Source organism: Etheostoma cragini, chromosome 4 (genome assembly GCF_013103735.1).
Source record: "Etheostoma cragini isolate CJK2018 chromosome 4, CSU_Ecrag_1.0, whole genome shotgun sequence".
NCBI classification, from domain to species: domain Eukaryota; kingdom Metazoa; phylum Chordata; class Actinopteri; order Perciformes; family Percidae; genus Etheostoma; species Etheostoma cragini.
Genome location: NC_048410.1, coordinates 21,179,633 through 21,199,725, shown reverse-complemented (window position 1 = coordinate 21,199,725; position 20,093 = coordinate 21,179,633). Strand labels below are relative to the sequence as shown.

The 20,093-nt window shown below is 40.5% G+C and overlaps 1 protein-coding gene and 1 long non-coding RNA gene across 3 annotated transcripts in view; both read right to left on the bottom strand.

Moving 5' to 3' along the window:
- Positions 1 to 9,332, bottom strand: part of LOC117943983 — a 12,516-nt gene extending 3,184 nt beyond the window's left edge. Inside the window, exons 1-2 of the long non-coding RNA XR_004656468.1 lie at positions 9,236 to 9,332; positions 8,812 to 8,816 (exon numbers count right to left, since the gene is read on the bottom strand). This is a non-coding gene — a long non-coding RNA (uncharacterized LOC117943983). The remainder of the gene's footprint in view (positions 1 to 8,811; positions 8,817 to 9,235) is intronic.
- The window catches only part of slc12a5a (solute carrier family 12 member 5a), a 162,493-nt gene that overhangs the window by 113,395 nt on the left and 29,005 nt on the right, over positions 1 to 20,093 (bottom strand). The window lies entirely within an intron of this gene.

Below are 20,093 nucleotides of genomic sequence, written 5' to 3'. Positions count from 1 at the left end.
GTGTGTGTGTGTGTGTGAGTGTGTGTGTGTGTGTAGTCACACCATACTAGCGGTCCCTTTTAGACAGACGTCAATTTGACTCTATTACTACCTCCGCTCTCAGCTTAACTGCAAAACAACCCTGTCCCCCCGTTCCGTGGTCGTACCTTTTAAACAGAATGTCAGAATAATAGCACAACATTCCTGCCTTAAACAGGCTGAGTGATATGGGTTTATGTCTTTCTCTCTCTCTCTCTCTCTCTTTCTCACTCCCTCCTTCCCTCCCTTTCTGTCTCTCTCTCTTCTTCTCTCTCTGTCTCTCCCTCCCTCCCTTGCTCCACCAGTTGCAGAGCAGTGTGTATTCCAACCTTTGAACTGTGATTTTGAGCTCTTCTTCACTTGCAGGGTGCCTCATTTTCTTAGTGAATCTGGCCCATAATGTTTAATTAGAACACACTTATGTGCAAATATGGCTATGTATGCACTAGATCGGAATTTGTGACCATCTATACTGGTTTTCCCATTAATAAAAGAGCATACATGTATGCAGAGCCCTCATTAAATGGCCTAATGGTAGTTTTATAATGGGAACCACTCAAACAGAGGCTCAATAAGCTGGTACACGATGTCAAGAGCACAGAGGTACTGTAGGCAGTTCCTTCCTTGTAGCAACACACTGAAGGTTTTTGTAGGCTGCTCATGTAAGCTGCTTTAGAGCACAGAACATCTGTTTATGTCAGAAAGGAGACACTTGACTGAGATGGAAAGGGGGCGATTCATCCAGTGTAACACAAATCAATGTTGGGTTCAGGCTTCACAGAAACATGATCAGAGAGATTATCTTAGTAAGGAGCTGGCAGCCGTATTTGGTAAATTTGTGGAAATGAAATGCAGTGGATGTTGTGTTAAAAATAGCAAAGAATCTTAGATAGGTTTCAGCATCCAAAATAAGTACGTATAAATGAAAGGAGAAATGATGTTGTTGGCTGAAATCTATTTTGTCTTTATAATAAATGAATTTGGTTCTGTTGTGTAACATTTAAGATTATTCTGCCTGCCTGGTGAAGCAGGAGGGTTTAACAGGGTTATTGTTGAACGTGTGGGCTTTAAGATGTCTATAGACTTTCTGTTAGACACTGTTCTTGCTGCTAATTTGGTGTCCACACTCACACACACACACACACACACACACACACACACACTACTAAGCAGAAGTGTTGATGCTTTTTTAAATGGACATGCCTTCAAGTTGCAAGTCCAGAGTGAGACATGGCGAAGTCTTAATAAAACAGTCCTATAAGTTTACTAAGTCTTTACTCATTCATCCCTTTAATGCTCATAAGTAGCGAACATCACTTTTTGAGTGGAGTCTGTCTGCATTTAGTAGACACCAGTCAATATGAAAAATCTACTTGTATTGAAATGTGTTTATGAAAGATTAACAACTGCCAACAGTGATGGCAGAGATTGTCAAACAGGTGTAGTTCCATTAAGACGTGCCAGGGCCACGTCCCTGCTAAAGTGCATGCTGGCTCGTTGGCACGGCTTACTGGCATGACTAAATGGAATGAAGCCACAAATGTTAATGGTAAACCTGTGTTTTCCCATGCGGACAAGTTAATAAGTCTGCAGGGAAAATGGTCAATTAGGGAAGTTTCTATGGATAAAGATATAGATTAAAAAAAAAAAAAACTTCATTTTAACTTCACTTCTAACCTTGGTGCAGTGATGTGGAGGTATACTCCAGGGTGTGTCAGTACACTGTGATGTCACCAGTGGAGGGGGGTAGTCAGAGGTGCAACACACTTAAAGCTTTCAACTAGCCTGAGGTTAAATTAAGAAAAATGAAGCTATTATAGACAGAATTTGCTATCATGTATGGATGGTGATGGTTAACCAGCATTGATCAATATATTGTTAACATTTTTTAAAATAACTGTAATGTGACACTGCTAATCATTCCAAAATCACAAACGTTGCAGTTCTTTAAAGATTTTTCTTCTTTTAGTTTATTGTTTGTATTTCACAATGTGTACATTTACTGTATGTCGGAGTCGGAGCAGCTCTCAAGATTCAAGATTTCTTTCTTGTCATACCACAGTACATTGTAGTACGAAATTACATGCAAAGTTCACATCTTAAAAGAATACAGCATAGAAACAATTGAACACACCGTCGAGTTATTATTTATATGAATTAAAATAAATAAATGCTTAAATGCCTTTATGGGTTTGTAGAGCACGTAGAGTGATACAATATAAATACATAGTGTCTAAAAAAAAACGAAAAATATGTAAATCTCTAGATACTTACAGTTGGAAAGAGTATAAAGTATAAGTATCCGTATTTAAAGTGAAATAGTGCGGTTAAGAATAATCTCACCCATGACTTACATTCGTCAGGTTACCAAAAACACAGTTCCAAAATAAACGCCTATGATGACCGCGGATGCTTGATCGCCCCCCTAATGAGTGATAGGTTACATGAAAGTTTCTTTTCTGCCATCATTCATGTGCAATATCAAAACGTCACTTTCCCAATCACAATTCCTAAGGGTTGAAACCCCAAACTATCATAGCAGGCTATCATGGCACATCTAAGTGTCAAAGGTAGCCATGGCATTTAGTAGCACATGAAGTAAAGCACTTTTGTAATGTAACGTAATGTAATGTAACTAAAAGTAATGTATTTAAAAAAACGAATGATTCATCCAAATCAACTCATGTAATGGTCTGATTGCTTGCTATGTTGTTGGTATTAGTTTTAATGTATTAGGTCATCTAAATCTTAACAAAATAATAGGTATGTAATTTTAAGTTAAGGGCATTGTTTGAGTTGTTTTTGTATCCAATTACTTAATAGTGTTGCTAAAAACACAATATATCAATGCCGAGGTATCCAACCGTACATATTTAGCAGCCAGGTGGGATCTCTGCCTGGTTTGTAACACACTATTTCTCGTAAAAAGGCCACAGGATATATCTAGTGAGCTTTTAAAGGCCATTGTTTTTCTGCTCTGCTCCTGTGCAGCTGTACAGACTTATTATGGGGTATGCACAAACAGGTCAGTGATTACGAGAGAAAGAGTTTTGTTACCAGAACTACAGAAAAGTGGCATTATGCAACACGCCACAAATTAAAACGCAATTAACATCTTCTATTGTCTGTGTCTGTGTTATCGTTCCCAAAAAAAAAAGATGCCTCACTCTTGTTTTAAAAGGTCTTACTTGGTACCTGACATATCTGAGAAGCTCTTCCTTCATCCGTGGGCTTTGATGTGCTATGAGCTGACAAGATTCAAGTTCTTCATAAAAGGTCACCTAATTACTGTTCCCACATTAGACAATCTGATGTCAGTTTGTATGCCACATTGACCTTTGTTTCTATTTCTGTCTGTTTTGCAGCAGTGCACCTACAGTAAAGGCTATTCCAAACTAAGCTGACATTTCCAACCAAACTACTCTACTGTACCCTACTGTAGGGGGTGGGAGGAAACATGTAGTTGGCAGAATACACCACATCATGCATTTTATTTTTTATTTTTATTTTGCACGATAAAATTAAGACAACAGATGACAACAAAAGAAAAAAGTAAATAATAAAAAAATAAAGATTGTGCAGGTGAGATTAAGAAACCCCCTAGGGGCTTATAGAAGAAGTTTCACCTAAGGAAGAGAGGAATAATATAGAAAATAAACAATTACAATTAAAAGTGTCCTGGACAAAAAGACAGTTAAGGCAGTTACAGTCACACAAGCCATTTTCCGACCAATCTGCAGACCTTTACGACCAGTGAGGTCATGCCGGACTGGTACACAGCAACTGTTCAGGCTGCTTCCAGAAAACTGTCTACAGTTGAATTAACAGTGTTGGGCAACATTGAGAACTACTGAACCACCCAACAACCCTTAGTCAAAGGATGAGATGGAGCTGTCTTTTGTCTGTGTTTGTGTTAATATCCTGACTTCTGAGACCTAATTATCCCTTTGAATTGTGTTACTTTTATCCAGCATACATTCATGTCTCTCAATGTGGATTCAATGTGGCAAAAAGATGTCCACTGGGAGTAGGTGTTATTTGGTGTCATTAGTCTTTTATAATCAGAATTATATCACTTATTTCTACACCATGGTGCAAAAGAAAATGATGACATAATAAAGACTAACCAAAAAGAACTCAAAAGAAAGAAAAAGGGGTGTGTCTGCACACGGCTGCTTTATTTATGGATATTTGTTGCTGATTTGGTATCCAGTTTTCAACTACTACAACCTGGAGCCAACAGAGAGAGAGAGTATATCCGCATGTGGCTGCTTTCTCTGTGGATTCTGTACATTCAACTAGGGCATTGTTTCCGTACAACAGCCAATCAAACAAAAGCCCCTTTTGCCCAAAATGGACCTTTTTTTTTAACGTGAATGTTTTGTCATTTATTCTTTCGCTTGGCAAACTGAGCATCAATCATTGATTGTACTTGTGGTCACCAAACTGGATAGGAAGCCAAGTGGCAAGAGATGGCTGATCGATAACAACTGGGATCCTGCACACTATTTGAAGCTCACTACAACATCTCGTGGGACTACTTGTTTAGCATCTGTGGTCCCCTTTACGTCACATCCAACCTTTAAAGCAACACTAAAGAACTTCTCCACTTGTTCTCCTACAGGCTGAGAAGCGGAATTGTCCATTACTGTGTTTGTAATGTCTCATTATGTCTCATTCGAACTACAGATCCGCTACCCGATCCAGCAAACTTGCTTAGTGTGGTTATAGCAGGCAGCTGTTTTAGTGAAAAGGCTCTCAAAACCCACTTTACACTACCAAACAACAGACTAAACAACTGTTTTGCAGCTTTAAAGCTTCAAAATAAAAAAGTCAAGCATTTTTCAACAGGGGTTGCAGCTAGGGTTGGGTAATGTCCCCTAAATTGACAGTTGACAATACCGTATACAGTAAAATATCGTGATGGACGATGATATCGTCGTCATGGGGGGAGAAGCATTTTTTATTATATCTCTTACTACTACTCTGGGCTAACAGTTAACATAGAAACGATCAGACATACATTAAAATGCCCTGTTAATAGCCAGCATCACATGGCTGTGCTGCCGCCTGCTGGTAGGAGCAGTAAATTACAGCTTGACCTACTTTCATTTAACTACGGTGGCGTATCAGAGCTCTGTGATCTGCGTAACGATTTATCAGAGTGACAGTAGTAACCTTATTTACCATCATTACTGAGATTAAACTACATTCTCGGTTATTTTTGCACTGAATAATGCATTTAATAGACAGAAACATAACTCTTGCAGCGCACATGTACTGATGCGCAATATTAGCTTACACATAAAATAGCACCCTTGTGAATTGGCCTACTGTTGCTAACGTAAATTCATAAATCCTACATAACATCGCCATCGGACTTACTTATTGATGCACGCACCCAGTACTGTCTACAAGAAAGGAAAGAGTGGTAGTGTTCCACGTTAACATGTTTTCTCTCTTGTTCACGATCAGCTGTGTCCAAAAAAAAAGATGTTGCATTAAAGGGGCCCTATCTTGCTTTCCTACTCGCCGCCTCTGTTCTAGATATTCTGGATATGTGCAAGCAGTTCTAGCTCTCAAATAACTTTTATTTAAAATAAATCCATTCAATTGCTTGTCTCCAAGTACAAATGAAAGTAAACACAGAAGTGGTACACCGGATAAGGTGCAAAGGGATCTACTGTACTTAGTGCTCGATCCATTAGACAGAATTGGGACAATTATCAAAATAAGACCCAGTTTGAATGCTGGATAGCCCCTTTACAACTTTTGCAAATGGACATCTTGTATAACATCACAGAGGTTCAAAATCCTATGGCCCAACAACAACAACAACAACAACAACAACAACAGTTTTAAATGAAAAGAATTTGTCCAAGTATCAAAGATAAAGCAGCACATAAATATCTGATTGACATCAATCAGATTTGGTGGATGTTCAATACAGTTAAAAAAAATAAATACTGAAAGACTTGATAACAGGGCTGCGCTTCATAATCTATTGATTAAAAAAAAACACTCATGGCTTTCCTGTTAGTTTAAGTAACTGAGTAGCAGCTGTTGCTTACATTTAAAAGTGACACAAAGGGAAATGACTTTCAACCTTCGGATTCCCAACGTCTGACGTGAAGCGTGTTGTACAGCTGTGGTGCAACATGCAATGAAGTCACAGACCAGCAGGCTGCACCAGCTTGACCCACTGAGCTGAACTCTCTCATCTTCTCTATAATTAACTGGCAATGGGACTGGCCTGCATCACTAGAGGGACAATCTGATTGGCTCAATTGACACCTCTGGCTTGTGATAGGTGATAATGTCCTATTCTGAGTGGATAATGCAGAGGTAATCTGCCCTGTGGAGATCCCCATCACTGCCGAGCCCCCACCCAACCCCAGCTCTGTTAACAACAGATAACAAGATTAGAGCTCGGCCCATCGCTGATAGAATTAAGACTATATCAGGGAGGTAGATCATTTCACGCTTTAGCATGCCACTGGATTCAATTGTACACGTGTGTGTCACTTCACCTTTTTTCAGTATTGGACATGTGCCGCCTGGATCGTCAGATAGCCTGCATAGACATTGTGTCAGTATCGTTCCACGCTTTTCATATATAGATATATGTATTTTCTGTTGAGGCAAATTGAAAAGGTAGAGAAGGTGGTGCCAGGGAAGGGAAGGACAAGACAAGCAGCAGTATCTTTTTTGTGTCACAAAGAGGTTCAGGGGAAACATTGTCTTTATGTTGAGCTACTGTGTAATATGTAGTTTTGCTTTGTTTAGCCAAATATTAAACACGGATTGATCGACAGAGAACTGGGATTTAGATTTGGGGCACCCGTAAAAGATTCAGCTCCCTCATCACTATTGTAGGCTACCTCTGTAGCCGGAGGCTGTACACACAAGGGGGGTTTGGACAAACACAGTCACTACAGTTGCTATGTAAGCAGCAGCTAGTCACACACACAGAGAAGTGGAACTACAAGTCAGACACTAAGCATCATGTTTCTTTAGATAGAGCTGCTGAAGTTTTCACAGGTGCAAACTTCAGCACATAAAGATCTAGTCAGCTTCAAGTGGGAGAATGTCTGTCTTCTAAATCTAATCGTATCTGCCCACTGGAGCAGGAAGCAGAGAGGCACTAAATACTGTACTGTTGTGGTGAAAACACACACACACACACAAACACACACACACACACACACGCACACACACACACACACACACACACACACACATACTTCTCTAACTTTGTAATTTAGAGTGAAGATTGCAACATTAAAACAGGAAAAACAGAGGTTTGTTGGGGATCTATTCTCTGCCTGAAAGCGTTGTTTTGCCGGCTGTCTGGCAGGCTAACTTAACTATAATTAGCAAGATATAAAAAAGAATGATTCAAATGTATTAAAATGTGTTGAAATATTGTGTAAGGTATGTCAAATTAGTTTTTATTGAAAATCAGTATCCAGATGCAGATTGAGGATTGCAACAAAAGTCATTTTCTGAGTTCATTTCCATTTTCTATTAAACTACTGCACTTGAATGAAGGAATACAAACTGGCACATGACACAGTATTTTTTATATCACTGTGGGTATTTGGGTGCTGCTCCATATTTAAAATGATAATTTTCTACAGGCTATTGTAGCACAAATTTTGGCTTTACTGACTGATCTTTCAAAAAAATGAAAACAGAGTAACTTAGCAGGGGCCAATTATTAATACTAGGTAGCAACAAAAGTTCACATATCCAATATTTAGAGAAGATGAATGTTTCATGAGGAGGTGAATAAAATGTAACGCTAACGTGAATGTTAGGAATTCTGTGTTACATTTGACTCTGATACTCAAGGGAATGGAAACACTCCCTGCCTCGCTTTGCTTGTTAGCACTTACATTGTCACAGTCCATTTCTACGTGTGTGTGTGTGTGTGTGTGTGTGTGTGTGTGTGTGTGTGTGTGTGTGTGTGTGTGTGTGTGTGTGTGTGTGTGTTTTAGTCGGTAACACGGAGAGGTCAAGACAGAAAGAGCAAACAGGCATTTCTACACCTTCTATCAATTTATAAATCCCAAGTCCTCTTAGCTGAGAAGTTGTGAACGAAGCTGTTGGAGACCGCTTTTGTCGATATCGATGCTCAGCGTCCATCTGTCTTGCTTTTGAGGATTATACTACCTTTAAGATTTACACATCAATCAAGGATTGCTTACAGTGAGTGTGAGTTTTTTCTGCCTCGAGCTAGCTTTTTCTGCTTTTCCATGCAGCTCATACAAGCTTGAAAGGAGCCTCAAGGAGAGAGGGCGGCGTCTCAAACAAACTTGATGTGAGTTGGAGTGAAAGTGACACAGTGAGGTCAGCCTGCACCCCGCGGCGTCACCTGTTCCCACCTGACACACACAAACTGGTACAACCTCTGAAACCAGCTGCTGAGTCAGTTGGTAAGGGGAGACGGGGGTTTGAAGGAGCGGGCCGATGTGACAGAACAAGTGACGGAGCCAAATGACGAAAAGGTAAGTTAATGTGAAGTGTGTTAGGTAGAAAGGACATGGGAAGACAGAGAAGTGGAAGGTAGCAGTGTAACGAAGGATGCTTAGGACAATTTAATGTCAAGTGGACAGGAAAAACTGACAGTGGCTGAGAGAGCAGAGGAGGAAAAAGAAAAAGAGCACCTAGGAACAGAAGATGATGTAATGTGTGAAGAGGAGAACATCAGACCCAAAAGCCAAAAGGAGGATCTCTTTGTCCCTGTGTTTAGCCTCCTGGGCAGAATCTCTTTTCAGACTGGGTACCAACCCCTCCTCCTCAGGATTGTAAGACCCAAATTCTAACCTTCTTCCTATCTATGACCTTAAAGGTCCCATGACATGGTGCTCTCTGGATGCTTTTATAAAGACCTTAGTGGTCCGCTAATACTGTATCTGAAGTCTCTTTCCCAAAGATCAGCCTTGGTGCAGAATTACATCCACTAGAGCCAGTCCCACTAAGAGCTTTCCTTAGTATGTGCCCTTTCTGAGTCTGTAGCTTTGGAAGTGGACGCTGGGGGGTCCGGCCTTGACCAGCTGCCACTCTTCTTCTTTGAAAGCCGTGATGTCTCTCTCTCATGGGTGGGCCAATTTCTCTGGGCGGGCAAAGTAGAGAGAGGGGAGGTAAACTTCCAGATCGGCCCATCTGAACTTTCATTTTCTCAAAGGCCGAGCAGGATACCCAGGGCTAGTACAGAGTCCAACATGTATATGTGCCAGATTTAGCCAAACAGGCTCATTTTTATCTGCAGTCCCTAGCAGGTTGATGGTTTAAAACATTAGAGACCCTACAGCAATCAAACGCACACAAATAAAACAAGAAAAGCATAAACATAAAATCTAAGTTGAAGTAGTTCATTTATGTTCTTTTTCCGTTATAACTGACTGTCAAACTGGATAAAAAAAAGAAAGTTCTGTGGCGATCACTGTTTGTTCATGTTTCACAAAGAGTTTAACCTGAGCCACACCGACAACAAAGATAGAAATCATATCCCATCCATTCAGGGATAGTAGTATGCAGTTGTTAAAACATAATAAAACATCTGAGACACTGGTATCGGATCAGTACTCTGCAATCTCGACAATCTTTAGTTTTAACTCGAACCCTGGCGCGTTTCGTTGGATAGTATGGTTCGTTTGGGGTTTTCTCCGATTCACTTCCACGTGCACTAGACTTTTTTTGTTTTTGTTTTTGAACATTAGTTCACAACGTTTGGTGTGCTTGATAAAGTGCGATGTGAACGCTGACAGAACCGCAAACATGTTGCAACTTCACCTCCAAATTGCACTGAGTCTACCAAACTATGGGTGTGAAAGCCCCCTAACAATTAACTTAACAATCAATCCACTATTTTGAGTTGATATAATTATTATATATGTACAGTCACTTTTAATTCTGGTCCCAGTCTATAGAGTATAGTCTATTGCAACTGTCGCCATTTTCCAAAAATAATTCTACTCACAATTCAATTTTATTAATAGCGTCCAATCATAACTAAAAGTTATCACAGGACACTTTACAGATCAGACCAAACAATTTCCCCTTAGAACAAGCAGGCCTTGTTGCCATGTCGTCAACAAGTATAAAACAATGCCAGAGTACAAGTAAATGTGCCGTATTTATATAGCGCTTTTCTAGTCTTAACGACTACTCAAAGCGCTTTTACATCATAAAGGATACATTCACACACATTCATGCACTGTGGCTGAGGCTGCCGTACAAGGTGCCACCTGCTCATCAGATAAACATTCACACACATTCACACTCCGAGTTGGTTCAGTTGGCAACTGACCAACTGACCAACCCGGTTGGCAACTCAGGGTTCAGTGTCTTGCCCAAGGACACTTCGACATGGGACTGCAGGGCTAGGGATTGAACCACCAACCTTCCGATTGGCAGGCAACCGCTCTACCGCTGAGCCACAGCCGCCCCAAGTACAAATACTAATTTAATAACCTGACTATAATACTATGGTATGTATGTTATATACATATAAAGAGTAAATAGTGCAAACTAGTTGGCGGGTGGGAAGTTTACATTGATCGTCAGTTCATCAATAGGGATGTAGCAATTACCGGTGTAACGGTAAACCAACGGTAACGGTAGGAATGTGGACGGTAATAATGATCCTTTTCTTTACGGTGTGGAAATCTTGTGTTTAATCTTTCCCAGCTTCATCCGAGGATCCTGAAGTAGCCGCGCAGGCGCTCTGTGCTCAGACAGGAGAAGGGGACAGAATGGTAAAGGGAACAGAGTTTTGGTCATGTTCGTAGTTAGTCAGATGCTTATTAATGTGCATTATTATTTCCTTATATATCAGAAGCACATCCAACTTCACATGTAAAGTCACATTCAACTTCATGGTTAACTTCATGTTGGAGTTGTAAATTATTCTTCCTGGATCTCAAAGTCTGACATCTCTGGTTCAAGTTCTTACCGGACCCCCTACAGCGGGCCCGTGTTCCCGCAGCCAGTTTTTATTGTTTTTTACAAGCCCATTGCCTATATTTGTGTAATAAAATTGTTACACTTTTTCGAACTATTTCAGCTTGTGTAGGCCTATCAGTGCTTTCTGAACAAATTAAACACACTCGTTTTTTTAAACTGTGATCATCTTGGTCACTATAACCGTGAGGTTAGATTTTCTTACCGTTACATCCCTACTCATCTATAAATGTTATTTGGTTGGAGGCACAATAGATCATAGCAATACATATTGCAATTCAAGATCAATAAAGAAAATGTTTGGCCAGGATTCAAAATAAGAACTCCCCTAAAACAGGCTGAATATGGCCGTATTTTATCCATTTATTTGTTTAGTATAATCATTATTACTAAATATTTATTTAATAAAATACTGTCCATTGAGACAATCATCCTTTTTTTTTTGGGGGGGGGGGGGGGGGCATTTTCTGCCTTTATTTTTGAGAGGACAGATGAAGACATGAAAGGGGGGAAAAAAGCGGCATGACATGCAGCAAAGGGCTGCAGGTCGGAGTTGAACCAGCTTTGGTCGCCGGGTGCTCATTCGACGCTCCAAAATCGAAACAAGGTCGGGAAGGTGCATCACAGCAGTTTGACGTGCCTCATAACGCTTTTGGTGCGTGTCTGGCCATTTAAAACAAGAGGTGTATTTCAACATGCGTGTGTCAGATGCTGTTTGTGACAATTCTGCACGTTCTATCAACAAGCTTTAAGACCTGCTGCCGTTTTCGGATTAAAAAGCAAACACTACTTTTCTCAGTATGCCGTTTAGTAATTACAGCTATTTATATTATCAGCTCAGTGTGCACGATATCATAGACCGACATTAATCTTAAGTGCTGGAGCGCACTTAGCATTCGACTAAATACATTTACACATTTGAGAAAAACAAGTTGACGACAGGTTATGTTCTGCAAATGTTCAGAAATAGCACAACTATGGCTACCAGAGATTGGTTTGAGCTTTTATGGACGTGCACTACCTTCAGATGATTTCACCTCATGGCTCTTATAAAATATTAACTTTGCTACCTTGAGGGGAAAAGGGCTTGAATGGGAAATAAAGAGAAGTTTTGCAATAGCCTGGGACTCTGCAGAGGAAGCACCTCACTGTCTCTTAAAGTGTTTTCTGAGCAACATAAGGACTAGTAAAGAGCCGGCCCTGGTTATTTCAACAGGGATAGGGAACTCATTGGAAATTAAATGACATGGTGGCCTAGGATTGCTTTTATGTGAAAGTGTCTAGAAGTACATCACAATTGCACACATCCGGCGAGTTCAATCTAACCAAAGTCAACTTCAATAATTTGAACATGAATGGACAACCTGCATCCATGTGCATGTTTGTACGACAGACTGTAGCCTGTATGAGGGTACATAAACAAGTCACTCTTTGATCTCTGATTATGAACAAAGGAAGTCTGTTCATTAGTCACAAGAGGACCGAGAGGAGGGGACACAATATGCATGCCTTTGTTTGAAGGAGCCACCTAGAAGACATTAAACTTGACCTGGCTGCATTTAAATATTTGTATCTGCTACCCCAGTATACTACATGTTTTAGTCAGTGACATATCAGTCATAAAAAAATATATATTAAACTTGTCTTGTGATTTAGGGCTGTCCCAAACGATTTTTCTGTGAACCATTAATCTAACGATTCTTTTCCCATTGCTAACAATTTACACAAAACATATTTCAATAAGGTTCAAATCTCTATTTATTAAAACTGTGTATCACTGCACCGTTAATTTGTAGTGCAACTTGAAGCCACATGTAGGCTGTCCATCCGACAACAAAATAAAGTCACTTTCAGGAGGAATACAAAAATGTTAACTTAAAGTAAACAAAAGAAAGTACAATAACAAATTATTAACAGTTATTATTACCTAACAGTAGTAGGAAAAATATTGAAAAAGCTCTTGATTAACATCCAAGCTCTTCTCCCTTATAATCTTACAGTAAAAAAAAAAAACATGCAATTTTTGTCGTGGTTGAGGGAATTTAGGGACCCAAAGCCGGCAGGAGAAAGTTTGAGCTTGAAGATTTATTTCAGATAAAAGCAAAGTGCACACCTACAAAAATAGACCCGAATGCAGAGGGCAACAACGTCTTTCAGAATGTTCAGAAAACAAGAACAGGGAATCCCAAAAACAATGGACAAAGGAAACTCCAGGGAGCTCAGCACTTGACTTAATCTGACACAAGGAGACACTACAGAAAACACAGTGATCTGACAAAGGACAAGAAGAAGACAAAGACTAAATACACAGGGTAACGAGGTAACACGAGGCAGGTGACACAAGGGCTGGGAAACGGTTGAACAACATCAGGCAATCACGGGGGGGGGGGCAAAAGACAGGGAGTCAAACAAGACACAACAAGACAGAAAACCAGACCGTCAAACTACAACAGGAAAAAGAACATAATACAAAACCAAAGACAGAAAATACCAAAACCATAACATATTTAACAACATATGAATTCGGATTTAACAATTTAATTATTTATTTTAGACGTGATGCGTCAACGCAAATTATTTGTGTCAAACATTTATGTAATCGACTACGCAGACGACTCGTCCCAGCCGGGGGGGGGGTAAGCCTCTCCTTGAGAATGATTGAGATTTCTCTTGGCACAGCTACTAGAAGACTTACAACTTTCAGACAGGTTACCCACGTCACATCTACGTCTTCAAGCTCAGTTGGAGGCTGCGCAGTAACGCTCAGCCATCACCGTCCAGAACAACGGGGTCTGTTGGTCCATTTCTTTAACTGTCTATGACCCCAGCCTTAAACTGATACTGACCTTCTTATCTGACCGTATACAGAAAATATATATATACGGAACATATTTCCTAAAATGTTGGAGTCACGACTCACATACAGAGAGCAAAACAAGGACTGCTTGTTTTTGTTTGTGTGCAGTTTGTACCCTGCAATTCCCTGTTGGAGGGCTGGTTATTGTTCTAATAAAAAAAAAATTTAAAAAAAACTGAAAAAAGTCAGTAAAGCCAAAATTTAACTTCAAGCCCTGCTGGGGAGCACAGCATGTTTTGGAGAGGATATCATGAAAGTAAAAGGAAAACCACCTTTTATCAAATAATGCATTTTCACCTCTTCATTTCAACTGCCTTCTTGTTTACGTTATTATCATTCATGATTCAAAGTGTGTGTTTATTCTAGTAAACTACAGCCTTTTCCGATCATATTCAAGCCTACATATTGCACCTTCTACAACTGGCCTATTTGATGGGTGGATGAAAACTACAATGAACTACATAAAACTATTTTTTAAATTTATTTTTATGCTGCTGGGATCAAGTCATGCTGTTCCAGCAGCTCAGCAGGCGATGACTGCACTCTGAAGAGATGTGTAGTGAGTACTCCCAGCGGACTAGGAACACTAATATGAATGATTGAAAGACATTAGAGAGAGGACAGAAGTGGAGAGTCGGTGGGGGGGGGATTCTGAAGAAACAGAAGTGGGGATATAACGAGAGATGGAGGGATGTAAAGAGAGAAGGGGGGCTCAGAGGTACCAAAAGAGTAGGAGAAAGGGTAGGAACCGAGGGATGTAATCCATGATCCAGATGGAGGGAGGCTTGCTGTTGGGAGCAGCAGGGGATTGGGGCTCTCAGTTAATGTGGCGGGCATGCTGGGTAAAAATAGCTCATGGAAGCAGGGCAGGAGTCCTCTATGATGAATAATACACAGAAGAGGAGGGAGGAGGAGTGGGGTGCAGAGAGTAAGGGGCAGCAGTTCACTTAGATAATATTTGAATTAATTACAGGAGTGTTGGCTTTCTCATTTACAGTCTGTAAAATGACAATGACATTTGATGTCTTTTTTTGTTTTTTTGTTTATTTACACTTGCATAAGTCAAAAAGATGCCGTAACTCATGTGAGAACACAGAACAGAGAGCTTTACAAAACCATTTGGATCCTAGAGGAGTGAGAGGAGAAATGTGGGGCTTTTAACCCCATTACAGTATATCCACAGAGACACAGGGAAATGTAGCTCTTTCTATCAAATATTCACACAGGGGAAAAATGCATTGTACAACAGATCCGTCTAAGACAATCTGTACTGTGCATCAAATACAGGTACATTTTGTTCTTTAAATTCAGGCGGAGTGTACATTCATTTTTATTTTCTGTCTAAAGCTCTCAGTCTATCTGAGCCCTATTTTAATGGTCTTAGTGCACCGCGTGAAGCGCCTCGCACAGGTGTGTTTAGGGCGCGTCCAAATCCACTTTTGCTAGTTTGACAGCAAAAAAAGTAATCTCCCATTCCCTTTAAAAGCCAGCCACGTTTGTACCTTGGTGCATTGCTATTATGATGGGACATTTTTATTTTTAATCTTTTGCATGTGTGTGTGCTGCTGTTCACTGTGTGTGTGCAACAAGCATAGTGTGCACGCACTGTGCTCATTTTACCAATGCACTGTTAAAATAACAATGAAATGCTGCACTATTGATTTTAGACCAGGTTTTAGTTGGTCAATGATCCGATCACTATCTGCAGCCACAAGATAGCAATACGTCAAGAATGCACCTGAACACACCTCCGTGTAAGATCAGCATGCCCATGGGCGCAGGTGCTATTTAAACAATGTGGGTGCAGGACGGGACATTAACAACTGTAAATTTGCTGTATTTATATAGCGCTTTTCCAGTCTTAACAACTGCTCAAAGCACTTTTACATCTACAGGAAACATTCACCATTCACACACATTCATACACTGTGGCCGGGGCTGCCGTACAAGGTGCCACCTGCTCATCAGATAAACATTCACACACATTCACACTCCGATGCGCAGCACCGGGGGCAACTTGGGGTTCAGTGTCTTGCCCAAGGACACTACGACAATGACTGCAGGGGCGGGGATCGAACCACCAACCTTCCGATTGGCAGGCAACCACTCTACCACTGAGCCACAGCCGCCCTGTGTTGGTCTTAAAATGGCAACAACACTAGCGTCGGTCTGTGCTCTGCGCTGCGCCGGGTGCAAGACAGTCCCGTCTATGTGCATTACCTTTACCTTCATAAGTGTCAGCTGTTAACTACACAACCCTAAACAAAAACACAATTTCCTGTCGTGAGTTACATGAACAAATATAACACTGCGTTTGATGTAGCGCCCTTTTTTTAATCACTTCCTACAACCTTTCCTCAATAAATTTTCTGTATGTGTGTGGCCACACTGCACCCACTTCAGCACACAGTTAAAAAAAATTGGAAATGTAATCCATGTGAAATCAAACAATGACAGTGTGTTTCAGTCAGAGTTCCATATTGATAGCAGCAGCATTGTTTGAGCTTTCCTTGAGGAACATTGATTGCCACGAGCATTATGTTGCTGACTGAGTTTGTTTACCCTGCTCACTTTACAAAAATGATGGGGAAGATGTTGAAGCCACTCAGTTCTAAACTAATCACCCTGTCACTTGACAAGACAACAAAACAATGTTGAGTGTGTCTCAGTGAAAAAGGTAGACGAATCCCGCTTGACTGACAATCTCACAGATTGACCATAATGCCTTGCTAAGTGACCTCTGCCGAGTGGAGAGCTTTTACAACCATAATACAACCGTCTGTACATAGCAACAAAAGTGGCTCACAGAAATCGTATTGTCTTTATTAATACAACTATTGTCTACTGTTTGTGTGTGGGTATTTGAATGCAGCGTCTTGAATGTGATTATAAAACACATGAAGATGGACAGAATCCCTTTATTGTTATGTCGCCTGCTTTTATCTGAGGCATTGCTAAATCTTATTCCTATTCTTCCTTATTTGTGATTATTTCCTGAAACATTGTGTGGCTTATAGACTTGTACTGTAGAACTGTTGGTTAACCCCGCTTAAAAGACCTGCATTATACTTTTGATTTGGAAAAAGTTAAAGTCATTAATTTGTTTCCGAGAGACGCCTTTCCAGTTCCGACATTGGCACACTTTAAAATCATTTCTTTTGTTTGCAAAAGAATGCGAGTTATTTTATTTTATTTTTTATGAAACTTACTTTTTACACAAGACGTCTATTTCCCAACAATGTTTGCTTTGATTTCAATTGTTTCAAATATTTAACAAATAACCACATTAGTTAATCTGTGTGTGTTTCATTTAATTACTTTTACAAAGCACAAAGAAAAAATGATCCTACCTTTAACAATTGAACATATTTACAGTACAAACCTCGGTGAAAAAAATCCAAATAATAATAATCGTTAATTTAGGTCATACCGTTCAGCCTTACTTCAATCGATAGTTGGATAAAATCTCCTCTGCAGGTATGAAGTACAGTATATAAATATGTGTGTGTGCGTGTGCCCTAGTTCACACACACGTAAGGGGGAAGGGAAAGTGTGTGTGGCGAAGGATGTGAAAGTGGTGCAGATCTACAACCGGAGGTTAGAAATGGACTCAAAGTGCTTGCCGTCCTCTTTTCCTGCTGGAAGTGAAAGCGACATTGAAATATTTAAATAACAATGCTGGTGTGACACTGAACCCTTTTAGCAGATTTATCAACTCGAGTAGAAAGAACGAAGGGGGCCAAAGTGAAAAGTTTAAACCAGTGAATAAAGGGCGAGAGAGAGATAGAACAGTGTTTGCTTTGAAATTGAAAAAGCTATTTATTTGAAGTTCTGTTTTGTGAAGCATCGCCTGCACAGAAAAACATCATTACACAAATATATGAAGCTTGTTTATCAAATCGCAAAGGCTACAAGGCGATGCTATAAAGCCCTGCAGTTGCTTTTGCGGGCACAGCGAGAAGTGTATGAGTTCAATTCTTTTTTTTCTTTCTAAACTGGGTGTTAGGGTTATTTGTGACTTAACTAAACCTACCATTAAAAAGGTCTGTTTTCAGTCTGCCTTGTGATTACTTCATGAAAGCAGTTTTCATGAAGGGGGAACTTAGCTATAGAGACCATAACCGTTTTTTTCCTGGACTACAAACTACTACTAATTTTAACATGGGGGTCTGAAGGGATGGACTCACTTTAGGAGCCAGCCTCAAGTGGCCATTCAAGGAAAATGACCCCGCATCTCACCAAACATGAACTGGAATTGGCTCCAGCCCCCAGAGACCCCTGGGACAGCGGGTAACGGATGGCATGACATTAAAGGAATCCATATTAGTGTCTGTAAATTTAAAGGATTAGTATTTGGAGTGAAATTCCAGGTGAGTGAGAACTGTCCGGCCCCAGCATCAGAGGAACGAAACCAGCAAAGGCACATGTACTACAAAATACAGACCTTCAGAAATCCGCTTTTACAGCTCTGAGGGTTTGGCTGATTCCAGCTCTGCATCTGGAATCACTCTGGGGAATAAACCAAATAACAACATGTAGCAATGAAGCTCTCACCTGTCTGTTCCTTGTCTAAGGAAACATCCTCTTTTACTCACAAAGCAGCCCAGGTACACACACTTCATCCAGTTTCAAACAGAAAGAAATGCTGGACGGAATAACATTATGAACAAAACCACATTCTATTCAACACAGCAACTTCTACACAATAGTTACTCTTCCCTTTTATGTTGCAAAATCAATAGTCATGCTTCACTGTGTCGAATAAATGCTCTCCGCGGGTAGAAAGCTGTCATATCTCATCAAACTAAACAGGAAACAACCACGTCTCCGAAAGTCGTAATACAAACTGTGTACGCAACCGCCGTTTTAATTTATATGAAGTCTGACCTTGAATTTTTGCAGCTTTAAAAAAACAAAAGGAATGTACAAGAAAAACATTTTTTTTGGAAGAGCCAATAACAGGTGCTACCCTGAATCCAGCACAACATATGCTCCATGTACATCTGCCAATCCAACACTGTACTTGGCAGCGCAACAATCAGTCACGATGACGAGAACTGTTGGTTAATCTGGCACTCGGTGAGAGATTTTAACGGCGGTGGCTTCAGGTGCCAGCCGCTGTGTCCCAAACACGGGATTGCGAGCGCGGTGTGGTGCCAGCAAAGGAGAAGCTGATTGTAGCGCCATATTATCTGACCCCAGATGTGTACTGAACATCAAATCCTCTGCAGTAATTCCACTCGCTGCTCCAAATACCAATCGAGGGCTGCCGGTTGCCATGGCAACGGCACTCCTGTCCAATATAGCAAGCTGTGGATCTGCCAGCCTCTCCCTGTATCTCTCTTTCTTCGCTTTTTCCCCTGCTCTCCCTCTCCCATCTCCCTGGCTGTTTTATCTCCGTGTCGCGTGTGTAAATACCACCGCATCGGTTTGCTGCATTGTCTGCTTTTTTTGTGGCCCCATGCTGATAGCCCATATTTATGGACCTTCTCTTTAATGTACTGTAAGTAGGGGTTGAGAGATTTCTTTCAGATGCTAGTGAGTCCTGCGGGCTATGATCATGTTGGATTTGAAATGACAACTTGCGAGGCAAGATTTGCGAGTAATGGGATATCTGTTTATGGTATAGTCCTTTACAATGAGTCGGATCTGCTTTTTGTCTGGGGAGCAATGTGGGTTCAGCTGCCTTTGCGGTTTAGGTATAAAATGGTTACTGATGATTCAGAAAATGTACATGGATCATTGACAAAATAAGATCCAACTGCATTATGTATTTACACTATTGCTGACAAACGATTAAAATATTTAATCGCAATTATTTGGCATTAATGTCACAGTTAACTTGCAATTAATCACACATTTTTATCTATTCTAATTGCCCCTTGATTTGTTTTTGTCCCATTATTTTTCCCATTGTAATGCTCTTATCAACATGGAAAAGTGGCTCGGTTTGCTTTGTGCTAATTTTTTTCACTGAAAACGACATTGGCATTCAGCCTACTGTAGTGTTCGATTTTACACGTAACATTCTCACTTGGAGGAAATAATCGTTCACACAATGTAACACTGTTGTCACTAAATCTTTCCATTGTTTCCATATCCGTAATCTTATTAGCATCCATTTCTTCGTCTCACGCTCGCCATCCACTCAAAACATATCATTACTATTCTTTGGCCAGTTTGCAAGCCCAAACGGTGTGTGTGCGTGCCTGTTGTTTTGTTTCCGGTCCAGCTAGATCCGGTGTGGTGG